The following is a 12,568-nucleotide window of genomic DNA, read 5'->3' on the forward strand; positions in this document are numbered from 1 at the left end:
GACCCCCTTGGGATTGTCTCCTGATGTGCTGAGACTACCTCTGAGCCCGTTTTCTCTGCCAGTTAGGGCCTCCAGAACCCTGCCTTCTTGAGCCAGACATGCTACCCTCCTGCAACACAGACCCAGGATCTGAACCACGACCCCAAAGCTGCAGACTTAACTGAAAACAGATTAAGAAGTGCTCCTGTCTGCAGCACCCAGACATCCAGCTACCAATGGGATCCAAACCCCAAATAAATCTGTTTTACTCTGTATAAAGTTTATACAGGATAAACTCATAAATTGTCTGCCCTCTGTAACACTAATAGAGACATATGCACAGCTGTTTGCTCCCCCAGGTATTAATCACTTACTCTGGGTTAATTAGTAAACAAAGGTGATTTCATTAAGTATAAAAATAGGATTTAAGTGGTTTCAAGTAATAACAGACAGAATAAAGTAAGTTACCAAGCAAAATAAAAAAAATATGCAAGGCTAACTTAATACACTAAGGATCTAGTTACACATACTAACTTCTCACCCTAGATGCTATCTCACGTACAATCCCCCTAGATGTTATCTCAGGTACAATCCTTTTGAGGCTAACATTGTAGTTTATGGCCTTGGTCCAGCAATCAACCAGACCCCATAGTTACAGTCCTTTTTTTTCCAGTTTCTTTCAGGCATCTCTTTTGGGCGGAGAGGCCATTGTTTACATATGAGGTTGAACATTGCCAGGAAAGCTCAGATGTGGATTGACGTCTCTCCAAGTTCATTGTTAGTTAAGTAATCCCAAGACTTGAATTGTCCCTTCACAATATGTTGGCCAAACCTCCTTACAGCAAACACTTCAAATACAAGCATAGAGCCAACACTCCTAACTTCAGATATAAAAATGATACACGCCTACAAATAGGATGAATATATTCAGTAGATCATAACCTTTGCAAAGATATGTTACACGGCATATCTAGCACAAAATACATTCCAGTTATGTCATATTTATACTCATAAGCATATTTCCATAAACATATAGAGGACAACGTCACAGTCTCATAAATCCACTTGATTTCAGGAGTGAGAAGGAACAATTAGGCCATGTCTACACTTATGTGTGGTGAAGATGCTCTCCTGCCAGCATAAAAAACCCACTCCCGCGAGCAGCATAAGCTGTGTCAGGAGGAAAAATTCTCCTGCTGACGTAGTGCCGTGCACACTAGCGCTTATGTCACTGTAACTTACGTCACTCGGGGGGTTGAATATTCACACTCTTGAGCGACATATGTTTTGCTGAAATAGGCAGTAGTGTAGACATAGCTTACATAATAATTCCATATGGTAATAAGCAATACCATTAGGGGAGTTGTACCACTTCAATTATATCAACATAAAGTGTCTTGGTGACTTAGGAACCTTCTTCCCATTTTCAAATGTGTTCTCTAGGCCAACGACCACTGGGGCTGTGACCTGTTTCCTGTTGCCTGACCTTGCTCAGCCTCTCTTGAGTCTCAAAAACCTGAGACTGGTGCAGAATGAAAAAGTGACTATGAAAATGTGGGCTACAACAAGATGTGGTGGAGGAAAGTATGAAAGTCTGCGCTAAAGCAGGATGTGGTGGAGGAAAGTATGAAAGTCTGCGCTAAAGCAGGATGTGGTGGAGGAAAGATTAAGAAGGAATGAGGGTGTGATGGGGGAAGGAGAAATGGGAGGGACTAGGGGAGAAGGAAGAAATTGGCTCTCACTGCAATCACGTTATTGGGCTTGGAACGGTGAGGTGTGCAGTGCCCAGCTCAGCATACATTATAAATACAGTGCTCAGCCTTGCCATCTCCCACTGAGCGTGCCAGACCAGAAACAACTCTGCTCCCGAGAGAGTAAAGACGCAAAGATGAAGGTGTCGTACGTGGCCGCTTTCTTCATAGGGCTCCTCTCCCTGGCGAGCACCAGAGCAGCTCCATTGGTGAGATGATGTACTTATTATTTGTATTACAGTAGCACTTAGAGGGTCCATCTGAAATCAGGACCCCATTTTGCTGGGCGCTACCCTGACACAGGAGAGACAGTCCCTGCCCACACTCTGGTGAGGATTTACTGTGCCGGGTGTTCAACAGACACATGGCGAGGGACAGACCTGGACCCAACTGGAATCAGGGCCCCTTATGCCAGGTAGTGCACAGACACACAATGAGGGCAGCTCTGCAAAACTGGCCCGTGTAGGAGGCAGGATACAAGACTAGAGGGGCCAGTTCCTCTGTTTCAGCCCCGGCAGGATATCAGGCTACACTGGCCCATCGGTCTCATCTAGAGCAGCAGTTCTTAAGTTACTGCATGACCTGATTTCTGGTAGCCTGGTGTGGGGCTGAACAGGTTTCCAGGATTGGGTAGAATGATGTTAGGAGCAGGGCCAAGTTGTTGTAAATGGTCCGTAGAACTACTGGAGTCAATGAGGCTAGGTCCCCCAGATGATGTAAATTGTCTGTAGCTCCATTTGGTCACTGGATAGTCAGGAGGGGGCCTCTAGAAATTACCATACTACACATAATAAATACCCCTCATCTTACAGGGCTCTGGTAGCTTCAATAACGACAAAGTGGGTGATAGCAGCTTTAATGACAACAGCATAAATATTATGTGATTCCCTCCTCAGGTCATGTAGCTTTAAACATGTCAGGTCATTAAACCCTGCTCCAGCTGGTTTCCTGTCTGGTAAAGGTTACCAAGCAAGGAGCATTTCCCGCAGTTTTTCCATGTTACAGAGGCAATTTAGAAATGCCACCTACTGCAGAGGGCTTACGAAAATCTCCACAGGACTATGGCAGATTGACCACGTTTGCCACAATTCCCCTGCATTGCTATAAATATGCCACAAGCAGATTTCCAATATCACCCAGAAGACACTGCTGCTTGGAGCTACTTCAGAAGGTCCCCATCCCATGTGAACACAAAGTAGGTTAAAGGAGGCTTATGGGAGAAGGACTCATTTCTCTGCCCCAGCTGAGGCAGGGATATTAAGATAGACTGGCCCATTGTTCTGATCAGGTGTGTCAATTCTTTAATTACTCAGTGATACGACCCCTGATACCCTGGTGGGGAGCTGAACAGTATGTTTTGCCAACTTTCCCTTCTATTGGAGCAGAGAAACCAGTTCTGGTCAGAGGTGACTATCAGCAGTCACCTTTCCTATTGGACTATCCTGCTTTGCCTCAAAAGTATTCTGCATCGCTGCTCACTAACAGCCCAACCCTTTGCGGGCGAATCTTTCTATGCAAATGCCATCCTAAACCTTTTTTTTTCCATCAGTCCAGGCTGGTATAACAAATTTACGGCCTTGGAATGTCAGAGCTTTACCAAGGAGTATCTCTTGGTTTCCACCAGTGGATGAGAATGAAGTTGGTGCACATCTCCAGTTTATGTAAATTTGCTGTAGTTTCATAGGAATCAACGAGATTCCTATGAAACTACAGATTCCCACTGGGGTAAATTGTCCAGAGAAGCACTGGAATCAATATGCCGCACCCCCAGATGTATAGATCATCATTACACAGAGGTAATAAACATTACCCAACTTGCAGGGCTCCGGAAGCGTAAAGACCCGCAAAGTGGACGATGGCAGCTTTAACGACAACAGTGTAAGTACCAGAGATTACCTCTCCATACTATGTAGCTTCACACACATCAGTGAATGGAGCCCGTTTCAGCTAGTTTGATATCTGGTAACGTTTGTCTTCGAGGAGCATTGGCTGCATTTGCCCATGTTGCGAAGGCAGCAGGGAAAGTCTCCCATTCCCCAGGGCTTATGAAAATCTCCAGAGGCTTATAGCAGGTTGCCCTCTCTCTCCCACAGTACCCGCAGTAATAATGACGCATGCCAGACGAGGCTTTTTGATATCACTCAGAAGGCACTTCTGCTGGGAGCAACCTCAGAGGGTTTCCAGGTGAACACAAATTTGGGAGGCTTATATGAGATTGCCAGGGTTGATGGGAGGCTGTCCTCTGCACAATTCCTTTGGGCACCCATGAAATATCTTGAAAGGGGGTCAATGACCTCACCCAGAATGCATTGCACCTGGGAGCTATCCCAAGAGTTTTGGGATACATGCCCATCCTCCAAACTGGGGGCCTCATGAGAATTTCCCATGGCTTCATGGGAGGATGATCTCTTCGGGGGGTGTTTTTTTCACACCCCCGAGCAACATAAATTTTACCGAAAAAAATGGTAATGTAGATACGGCCTTAATGACTGAAAGTCTTTAAATCTCGATGGGATATGTTCAGAAAAGGCATGTCAAAATAGAACAGAAGTTATGGGCTAGATGGAGGAATCATTGGGATTCTGTGCGCTGTGCTATGCAAGAGGTCAGTCTAGAAAAAAATGTCTTTGTAATAATTCTAACCAGCTTGAATTCTTATCCCGAGCAGTAAGGAAACTGCCAAACTCTGGAGGTTAATCCCAGCACAGGGAAAGAAGGGCAGTGGGAACGTTGCCCATCACAGAGCTGTCTGGAGACATGTCTACACTACAGATTTCTACTGGCATAGCGGTGTCAGTCTGGGGACTGAAGATATTTGATCTCTGACTGACTTGGCTGTGCTGGCAAACTGCACTAGTGGAGACACTTTCATAGCAGCATAACCATGCATTTCCCATAGAGATCATTTCACTCAGAGGCAGCTAGAATAAGCTACACCGACAAAAGTTGAGTAGTACGCTGGGATCGCAATATGACACGGCGCTGCTAGTATAGCTGTGGTGTGGTTAAGCTATGGACAATGGGAGGGAATTTAGATGGCACTGGAGAAAGAACAGCAGCAATTAACTCTCAGCAATTTCCTTGCAGGCTCCTGTGAGACTACCTAGATTCTATTTTCAGGTGAGTAATCACATTTGCGTTGTTGTCAGGCCCTGCCAGTTGGAGTCCTGCATACCGGGAGCTGTGATTCGCTGGCAATCCTGTCATTCTGCTCCACAGGGCCTTGGGATATTAGTATCACCATGGACAATCACAAACACACTCTTAACTATACACTGGAGCAGATCCCCAGCATGTGGAAGTCAGCCTCTCTCCACCGACACCAATAGAGTAGTGGCAGTTTACACCAGAATAGAATTGGGCCCACTTGAAAAAGCGTTTCTAACATGGCAGATAATGAAGCATGCCAGTGGGGGAATCTATGAGATATTTCAGTGGGAGGGAGGGTGAAAAATTTGAAAAACAATCAACAACTTTTTTCATTTGGAAAAATTCCAACCAGCTCTAATTCTCATCCTGAAGAGTCAGGAAACTGCCAAACTCTGTAAATTAATCCCAGCACTCAGAAAGGAGGACAGTGGGAAGGTTGCCCATCACAGAGCTGTCTGTAGAGATGTCTACACTACTGACTTCTGCTGGCATAGTGGTGTTCGTCTGGGAAAGGAAGAGGAGAAATGTCTTCTCTAAAGTCTAAATCATCAACATTCCCCCCCCCCCCAAATAGAGTAGTGCCATTGTGAGGGGGAATCAGCTACATTTTGATGACACTGGAAAAAGAGCAGATCAAGTAACTCCTCGATTTGTCCTTACAGGCTGTTGAGGACACAGCCGAAAGCGCTTTTGATGTGAGTATTCATTGTTGTCTTCCAATTTTTGCTGATGTTTTAACAAAAAGAATTGAAACCAAAACATGGGGAAGGTTTTAATTTTTAATCTTCCATCTCTCTTCACCTCCTTCCTCCCCCTGGTTTTAACCTCCCCTTTTCAGTAAGAAAGTAAAGGGGGAAATTTTCAGTTTTTCATTAAAAGAACACTTTCAAAATAATTATGGAAACATTTTGATGCACGCAATTATTTTGTGTGGAAAATGTCCTAAATCACACCATTTTTTTCATCTTTCTAGCAGTTTGGGGGCACCCTCAGCCCTGTTGGTGGTGCTTTGTCCATAAATACACCAAACACAGTTGACTTTGAGTCTCTTAAGTAATTCTGGTAGATTAAACAGGGACTGGTCAGCTGAATGAAGGAAGGCAGAGAGAAGAAGAAAGACAGGCACACAGAGGGGAAGTGACTTCTCTAAAGTCTAAATCATCAACATTGGCCTCTCAAACTGGAGTAGAGCCATTGTGAGGGAATCAGCTACATTTTAATGACACCGGAGAAAGAGCAGATCAGGTAACTCCTAGATTTTTCCTTACAGGCTCCTGAGGACACAGACAAAGTCACTCTTGATGTGAGTATTCATATTTGTCTTCCAATTTTTTCTGATGCTTCTACAAAAAGAATTATAAACAAAACATGGGGAATGTTTTGGTTCTTGAGCAGTAAGGAAACCCCCAAACTCTGGAGGTTAATTCCGGCACTGAGAAAGAAGGGCAGTGGGAATGCTGCCCCTCACAGAGGTGTCTGGAGACATGTCTAAACTACAGATGTCCCCCAGCATAGCAGTGTCAGTCTGTGGAGATGTTTGGTCACTTGCTGACATGTCTGTGCTGGCAAAAGCCCCTAATGTAGACACAGTTATACAAGCAAAACTGTGCTTTTGCTTACATAGTTTATGTGGCTCAGGGCAGACTAGAATAAGCTGCAGTGATAAAAGTGCACCCGGATAGCTATAGAGACAACCTGTTCCTAGCGTAGCCATGGTGTGGTTCAGCTATGGACAATGTGAGGGAATCCGTTACATTTTGATGGTATTGGAGAAATCGCAGGATCAAGTAATTCCCAGCAATTTCCTTGCAGGTTTCTGGGAGAGTATCTGGAAGAGTCCCAGGGGTGAGTATTCAAAGTTGCTTTTCTGACAGGCTGTCTCACTGTCTTATATTATTGCAGTGCCTCTTCTCAAACCCGAAGGCTGAGCACAGTGGTCAGCCGGAAAAGCCCAGACAGATGTGAAAGGATTAAGGCAAAAGACACAGCAATGGGCTTCTAAATCCAAAAAGGGGGTGTCAGAGTTAATCCAGGTGTTCTTTGCAGTGTCAGTTCTCCCATTATCCCAATAGCCGGTTTGTTGGTTCTCTGTGGGCTCTGTTCTGTACAACCATGATAAGAACCACTTCTCAGTGGAGTCAGACACACTGGGATCTGTAATTCCCTGGGAACCCTTTCATTCGGCATATCTGGAGTGGGGATAATAACAGCAGATGTAAATCGGCCTCATGCCACTGAAGTCAATAGAGAAATGCCAGTTTACACCAGAATAGAATTTAGCCCATTTGAAAAAAGGGGTTTCCTCACATAGAAACCACTGAAGCACGTGGGGATCTAGGAAATATTTCAATAGAAGGGAAGGCAGAAATCGACCAGGGAGCTGGGAAATTTCCCACCCCAGGAGCTGCGTGGCTCAGCCACTGCCACGAAACCAGCATCATTTCAGTGATATCGGAGAAAGAGCAGCACTAAATAACTCCTGCCTTTGTCTGCCTAGCGGTTTGGGGCATGTTGAGCCCTGCTGGTGGTGCTCTGTCCATAGATAGTCCAGAGGCAGTTGACTCTGAGAGTCTGTAAATTGATTCTGGTGCATTTAGCTGTGACCGATCAGACTAAATGAAGGAAGGCAAAGAGAAGAAAGAAAGGCACAGAGAGGGGAAGTGACTCACCTGAAGTCACCAGGAAAGTCAGCAGCAGAGCCCAGAACAGATCCCCGAGCTCTTGTCTCTCAGCCCAGCTCCCTTTTTACCAGAACACACTGGCTCCCATTTCCCAACCAGCAGCCGTTTAAGTCCAGTTCCTTTCAGGACATCATTTTGATTTCACTGCTCCCAGAGAAAGAGCAGCAACAAATAATTAATGTTTTAGTAACTTGCTTTTTTCCTGTAGGCTGATGGAGGACTTGGAGTGCGTGTGTCTGTGAGAATTCAGAATTTACTCTCCTTTGGAGCTTTCACATTATCTTGGTACCTTTAAATCAGATTAAACATGGGAAGCCCATTGGCCTCCGGAGGTGGGCTAAGAGGTTAGGCTACCTGAGAGATCCTGGGGAGTCCAAAGACAAGAAGCGCAATCTATTTAATTTATCCCAGAAATAGTTAAGAGGTGACTTGATCCTGGTATACACGTAACTGCGGGGGGAAGAGATTTCTGATGGCATATGGCTCTTTAATCAAACAAAGGAAGACAAGATCCAATCATCTAAAACTTAAGCTAGACAAATTGAATCAGGAAATAAGGGGAAAATTTTAACAGTATTAATTAACCATTGGAACAATTAACCTAGGATGTGATGGAGTCTCTGGCCATGTCTACACCAGGGAGCACAGCTGTACCGATGCAGCTGTTCCACTGTAAACTCTCTCGAGCTGACGGGAGAGAGCTGTCTCGTCGATGTAATAAAACCACCCCCAATGAACGGTGGTAGCAATGTCGGCGAGAGAAGCTCTCCTGCCAACATAGCGCTGTGCACATTGCCGCTTATGCTGGTGAAACTTTTGTCATTGGGGGATATTTTTTTCACACCCCTGAGAGAGATACATTTTTACGAGAAAAGTGCTAATGTTGATAGGGCCTTAATCACAGAAAGTCTTTACATTTAGATGGGATAGCTTTAGAGAAGGTATGCTCTAAATAGAACACAAGTTAGGGACTAGATGCAGGTCAGTCTAAAAAAAAATTCCTTTGGAAAAACTTCAACCATTGAAAAATGCTGCTCCAGTGGGATCATACACACCCGGAGCTGTGATTTGCTGCAAATGCTGTCATTCTGCACAGTGATGAGCTGCCAGAATGTTAACAACCGGTTCCCTACCGGGTCTTCGGCGGAACTTCGGCAGCGGGTCCTTCAGTGCAGCCAAAGACCCGGAGCGAGTGAATGACCCGCTGCTGAAGTGCCACCGCCAACCCGGTAGGGAACCAGTTATTAAGCACCGCCCAGTGAGTACAAGCCCAAGACCCCCCCACCCTAACTGCCCCCCAGGGCCCCACCTCCTACCCAAGTCGCCCTGCTCCCTGTCCCCTGACTGCCCCGACCCCAGGGGTGAAAGTAGAAATAGGGACTTACCGGTACGGGACTGGGTTGGGGTCAGCTCTGGTCCCCGGAAGGGGCAGGGCCTCGGGCGGAAGGGGCGGGGATGGGGGGTCAGAACCAGCCCCAGCCTGCCCTGTACTGGTAAGTGCCCTCCCCCTCCCCGACCAGAGTAGCAGCAGCAGCCGGGGGCTCCGGCAGCAGTTTAAAGGGCCCAGGGCTCGGCCGCTGCTACCGCCCCGGGCCCTTTAAACCGCTGCCGGAGTCCCCGGCTGCCGTGCTACCCCAGGGCTCTGGCAGCAGGGCTCCGGCGGCTATTTAAAGGGCCGGGGCTGTAGAGGCAGTGGGCGCCCCGACCCTTTAAATAGCCCCTGGAGCCCCGCTGCCACTACCCCAGGGCTCCAGCAGCAGGGCTCTGGCAGCAATTTAAAGGTCTTGGGGCCCCAGCCTTTAAATTGCCGCTTTGGAAGCCAGGCCGCCCCAACCCCATCCCGTTCCACGTCCCCTGACCTCCGCCCCCAGAACCTCCGCCCCCTCCAACCATTCCTTGCCCCTTATCCAACCCCTCCTTCCGGCCCCGGCCCGGCCCCCTTACCATGCCCAGCCCTTTAACAGCTGGTTCTAAACCGGCTTCTAAATTTAACAACCGCTTCCCACGAACCGGTGCGAACCGACTCCAGCTCACCCCTGATTCTGCACCTTTGGAGTGGAGAAGATAGTATCACCATGGACAATCATATACATGGTTTCAGCTACACTCCTGGTCCAGTAACCCATCCACGAAACGACACTGCCCCCTACAGTGCTGGGTGCAGAAGTGCCCATTGCGCTTTTGAATCTCCTGCTAACCTAAGTGAGAGTTCAGGAAAGACCCTCATCTCTTCTCAGGACGTGTCATAAGAGTCAATAAAACAGTTTCCAGTTCTTCTTTTCCTTCTAGTTTTAAAAATAGCCCAGGCCTTTTTTTGTTTTTTCAACAGAAAACAAAATCATAATGATTTTTTATTTGCAAAAACACTTGTTAAATGTTTGAGGTGCTGACTTTCTAATGTGCCCCCAGCTCTGCCCCAGGCCCTCCCCCCACTCCACACCTTCCCCTAAGGCCCCACCCCTGCTCCACCTCTTCCTGCCCCTTCCCTGCCTCTTCCAGCCCCCGCTCTGCCCCATCTCTTGCTGCCCCGTTCCGCCCCCTCCCCCAAGCATGCCACACCCTCGCTCCTACCCCCTCGCCCCCAGCACCTCCTGCACACCGCTGCACACTGCTGGGGGCAGAGGGAGGAGCTGATTGGCAGGGCTCTGACTCCTCTCTGACTCCCTTTCCCAGTCTATCAATAACACAGTTTGCAAAGGGCACTGATGTAAAATGCACCGAGCTGGCTGGGGATAGAAAGGGATGGAATTCCTTCAGGGTATGGGGGATGGTACTTGTCTAATTCCCAGTGGGTTACTGGGACCATAATTGCTGTTTGCCATCTCTCCCTGACCCTGCAGACCCTGGGATGATGAATTAATAAGAGACACGCTGATGAAACCAGTTTTGCTGAACCGGCGACGATTCCTGCCTTTACGCTTCCCCTGCTGCTGCCTCTCACCTCTCCTGACCAATCAAATGCCACATGAGAATCATCAATCGGACTGATTGCGACTCTAACTGATTACTGTGCTGTTCATTGATTGTGGTGTCTTTCGATGGAACAAGGGCAAAGAGCTCTGTCCCTCTGTTGCCTGGGGAATGCCAAGAGCTTTGCAAAAATAAAAATAAATTCAACTGCACAGAAAGCTTTGGGATTGTTTCTTTTTTAAATGTTTCTCAGTAAATTTTTTTGACTTCCAGACTGGTGCGGGATTTGCTGCATTCTAAGGGCATGTCTACACTTCAGCCCTATGTTAGTAATTACCGTGGTGGTTGATGTCCACACTACACTGCTTCTGTCGGTGATGCGTGTCCTCACCAGGAGCGCTTCCCCAGACTAAAGAGGGGCAGTGTGGGAGGCTGAGAGCCAAAGCTCTCAGTTCCCTGCAGCTCCTCTCCAGGAGCTCAGCTGCCTTCCTCCCACCCTGCCACCCCCACCCGCTACCCCCGGCTCCCCAGTGGGAGCAGGGGCCAGCTGCAAAGGGTTCTTGACTCCCTGAATGGGGAGCAGGGAGCCTCCGGGCAGCAGCCTGGCTGGCAGTGGGGACCCGGGGGTAGCCGGGCTCAAGACAGCAAACAGCCGATGTAAGTAACACAGGTGTTTGCACAGACACTGCATCACCCTAACTATACCAACATAAGAGCTACACATCTCGTGGAGTTACGATGTCGGTGTAGTAGGGCACTTTCATCAGTGGGACAGGGCTGCAGTGTGGACACTGACATAATTAGGTTGAGGTAAATGGCCTTACGTTTAGACCAGGCCCAAGTGCTGTAATTTCTGTTAGGGAATTCTGAACTCTGTGTATGTGAGGCGGGGGGAATAGGTTGCACTCTCCAATATCCTTCCCTCTTCCTCGGTTGAGAAGCACCGAGAAAAAATAAATAATTGAGTAACTCACAAATCCAGTGGAGCAGTAAGGAAAAGGGTCTGCAACCTGAGCTCCAGAGCGACAGTTCCCAAGCTGTGACTGGGAGAACAAGTGGCAATTTTTCTTTCAGGGTGGATGTTCCAGCACATAATCCCCAGAGGTCTGGAGATGTCTCCCTGCACTCCGTAAAATGAACCCTTTCCCGAACAAACAGGAGCAGGACAGCCAGCATCTGGACTCTCATCTTCTCTTGGGGTTGGGTCTTCTCTGCACAGCTCAGAGGAGCTGGGAGCTACAGGGGCCTGTATTTATTCACTAGCTGAGAGCCCTCCTGGTCAGTGGAGTCAGTGATTGGCAGGGGAGGGGAGATTCCAGTAAGGACGGGGCTGCATGAACAGCTGTTTACCTACGATCCAAATCCTTATGGGAAAAGACTCTTGTGTTACAAAATATGGGACTTTTTTACCAAAATGCTTCCATCTCTAACCAGGTGACAACACCCTCTGCCAGTCAGTTCTGATCCTCAGCCCCCTGCTCTGACCTGCTCGACCCCACAAAGTGGGGTAGAACGAGGGTTGTCAATTTTGGTTCAACGTATTCCTGGAGATTTCATCACGTGACATAATCTTTTGTTAAAGCTTAAGTTTAATTCCAGGAGACATCCTGGAGGGTTGGAAACTCTAGAGAACCCAGGAGTCCTGGCTCCCAGCCCCCCTGCTCTGACCCATTACACCCCCCTTCCCTCCCAGACCTGGTGCTGGAACCCAGGTGTCCTGACTCCAATTCCCTTTAACATCCTTTCACACCAATCCACAGTCTGGCTGTCTTGTTTGGAGGACACAGACCAATATTTTCAAAATTGGCCAGAGATTTTGACTGACTCCATGTTCAGCTGTATCAGCTTGGAAAAGATTCCCGGAGGTGCTGCTCTCCCAGCCTCCAGTGCTGTGGGGACTTGTCATTCGTTATATTACAGAGGTGCCCGGATAGACCCCAACAGATCAGGGTCGCATTGGGCCGGGCGTTTCCCCGACACAGTGAGAGACAGTCCCTGCCCCAGCTGAGGAAACATTTTGAAACAAACCAATTCACTTCATTCCAAAATTTCTCTTTGAAATGTCTGTTGGGTTTTCTCTTTTGTGTATATTTTTCC

At 47.7% G+C, this 12,568-nt stretch overlaps 2 long non-coding RNA genes across 2 annotated transcripts in view; one reads left to right on the plus strand and one right to left on the minus strand.

Annotated features, from left to right (window-relative positions):
- Positions 1 to 12,568, minus strand: part of LOC135976848 (uncharacterized) — a 1,653,704-nt gene that overhangs the window by 1,271,356 nt on the left and 369,780 nt on the right. The gene's annotated exons all lie outside the window — the stretch shown is intronic.
- On the plus strand, positions 1,822 to 5,577 carry LOC122172822 (uncharacterized). The gene is made up of 4 exons (XR_010594017.1): positions 1,822 to 1,939; positions 3,552 to 3,608; positions 4,818 to 4,850; positions 5,543 to 5,577. It is a non-coding gene; the product is annotated as an uncharacterized LOC122172822 (long non-coding RNA).

This window comes from Chrysemys picta, chromosome 20 (assembly GCF_011386835.1).
Source record: "Chrysemys picta bellii isolate R12L10 chromosome 20, ASM1138683v2, whole genome shotgun sequence".
NCBI lineage: Eukaryota > Metazoa > Chordata > Testudines > Emydidae > Chrysemys > Chrysemys picta.